At 33.0% G+C, this 2861-nt stretch overlaps 1 long non-coding RNA gene across 1 annotated transcript in view; it reads left to right on the plus strand.

Annotated features, from left to right (window-relative positions):
- Positions 1-2530, plus strand: part of LOC107884350 — a 3839-nt gene extending 1309 nt beyond the window's left edge. Inside the window, exons 2-4 of the long non-coding RNA XR_001679849.2 lie at positions 38-58; positions 2302-2349; positions 2483-2530. This is a non-coding gene — a long non-coding RNA (uncharacterized LOC107884350). The remainder of the gene's footprint in view (positions 1-37; positions 59-2301; positions 2350-2482) is intronic.
- Positions 2531-2861: the final 331 nt, after the last annotated feature.

Genomic DNA, 2861 nt, shown 5'->3' on the forward strand with positions numbered 1-2861 from the left:
ATTAATACCTACCCTTTTTTTTTGTATTTTTATCTAGCACTAAGTGACTTTCCCGATGGTAAGTTTTCTACTTAATTAGGCACAAATAATACTATGAAAACTATTAATAGGACGTGATAACCGCATGTGTTGTCTCCTCTTAATTTTTTTTCACAATTTTGATAAGAACTGAATTGCTGTGTTTAAAATTAGATTAATAGAATGATATCTAGAGATTTACGTTTGGGGTTTTTTTATGATCTTTTGTACCGTTCCTGGATATGTGAAGCAGTCACGACTGCAGACGAAGGAGCGGTTAGTATACATTACTTTTTGTAATGGCAATTTGGAGACTTCCAGAATAGCTGAGCCTGGGTTTGCTGTAAATTGCTATTCATACGTATCCACAAAATGGTCTACTTTGCATTTTGATTTATATAAAAGAAAGTTTGGGTCAACGAGCGGATAAATAGCTGGAGTTTTCTTCAAGTGCTTATTGTTGAGCTTGTCGCTAATATTCAATGAGTTCAGAAACTCTCCCCATTCATCCTGTCGGTGAGTTTAGAAAATAGTTCTTATACATTTTATTTTTGTAATTTATTGTTGTTTGATATCACAACAGCAGGATCGTGGGTTTGTTGCCTATGGTTTTTGAAGCCTTTTCAACAATTATTTTTCTGTGAATTCGGTGTTATGATGGTGTCCAATGAACAAGATTTATGACAAACACTATGGATGCTGTTCGGAAGCTAAATCAATTTTTTCTAAGGCGTCATTTTTTACGTTGGAGTTCAGATTTAATTTTTCGAGTGAGTCAGCATATTTAAACTTATTCACTTTACGACGGCTTGCATGAGTCTGAGAAAAAGAGTAAGAAGGGGTTGGGAAGTTTTTGAGTTAACAAATTTTACGTCTGGTTTTTATCAAGGATTTTGCTTGGAGGAGCTTTCTGTGCGAGTTTTCATAGGGAATTCAGGACGGCCATGGACGTTGGCAGTATGAACCTCACTGTATAGCTACTGCAAAATGGGTCTTTTTCTGGGTTCTTGGCAATCTTTTGCGGTTTGTGGGCTGCTGAATTTAACGCAAAAAAGAGAGGCCACCGTTTAAAGATCCGTGATAAAAACGTTTATATGAAAAGCATTGTACAGGTCCTAATTTTTGTAGGCCTCTAAATTGACCGACTAGTCTAACAAGCAAGGTAGCTCACATCAAAATATACATTTGGGTCGATGTTGGGTTTTTGGATAGTGTAGATACGAAGCCGATCGGTAAGGGTTAGTGTGTTCCCAAACGATGTTTGGGATGTTTGTCAGTATGCCTTTTATTACAGTTTTGTGTGTTCGGTTTTCGGTAAAGGTATATTATTATAGAAGGTAATAAACGGGTCACGAAGGTTGTTTATGGTCTTTCTTTGTGTTTAACTCTTGAGGAACCAACGAGATGCTTGATACATTTGAGTTTCTGATCCAAACAGCTCGGTGAACGCTCATATAGTAGAAAAGAAGAGATGATATTCTGTACCTAGTAAAGTGCGGAAGACGTCAGTGTGACAGGAATGCTGAACGTAGCCGGATAATGGATAAAGGCGGATTATTGTGAAGTTTCTGAGCATGACGCGTCGGTACTTATGTAAAATTGGCTGTCTATGTAGTTGGCGTATTGCGCTGGTGTTAGCTTTTTGAGAACTACAGTACTACACCAACTGCATATGTTTCCTTATGCGTTGTACGTTGGTATAGGTAGTTATTACTTGTTTCACCGTTTTTTTTGTATGACGTTCTGGTTTTGCTGGGTTTTAGTGTTTGTATCGTTTCTCGTTACAATTGTGTTCTTCAAATCATATAAATATTATATAACAAAATGTAAATATTATAAGGCAGTTGTGTTATAAATTAAAATATGATTAAAAACAACTAAAATACATAGTGTAAAATAGTAGATTGTTATGGATTTTATACACAGCACAGATAAAAACGTACGCACCAATTGAATACTAAAATTAAATAACGTATTTATTATAAAATTGGTAGTTAAAAATTATAAGTATAGCTATAGATTATTGATCTAACACTGGTAATACTACAACTGACTGACTCCCTTGTGTGCTGTGGCGACGGTGCCCCGTGTCACATACAAAAACCCTTATTCAGCGAATCACATGTTCGCGACGTCGTCCAGCACTGCACTCTACGTTTTACAATTTACAATGAAATGCGATATTAACATAAAAATAAAAGTAATATTCAGGGCTTCTTGCCTTCTTAACAAGATATTATGAAATGTTACAACTAAAATAAAAATGTTTATTTATTTATAAAGGTGTTGCAAAAATATACTTTGAGATTCTCATGACAAACATTATACAAAGTATCTATACATCATTAATATTTTTAAAATAAAATTTTTACTATAACTATTTTACATTTATACACGATGTAATAATATTGTAAATAAATTAATAAGAACAAATGATTAATCTCCTTGATTGTCTTTGTTTTAGATAATGCTATGAACACTGACGAATTTTGTGAAAATCGTTTTAAGAAACGTATGTACCCATAGTAAATATTATATCTATAAAAAAGGAATTATTATGAATATCTAATATCATAATTAATGTCATAAAATACAGTATGCGCCTTAATATAATATATTTATCTGTAATACAATGTGGGTTACCTTTATACACATACAAAACCATAAAAACGTTGCTATAGGTACCTACATAAAAATATTTATAAATACAAGCTTATTTAGGGTGTACCTATACAGATATCAGTCACCTTATAATTATATAACCTTCTCGGTATAACACTATGAAATATCAATTAATTAACTAATCGTAATATTAACTTTGAAAATAAGTATCGGATATTTAT

This window comes from Acyrthosiphon pisum, chromosome A1 (assembly GCF_005508785.2).
Source record: "Acyrthosiphon pisum isolate AL4f chromosome A1, pea_aphid_22Mar2018_4r6ur, whole genome shotgun sequence".
Classification (NCBI taxonomy): domain Eukaryota; kingdom Metazoa; phylum Arthropoda; class Insecta; order Hemiptera; family Aphididae; genus Acyrthosiphon; species Acyrthosiphon pisum.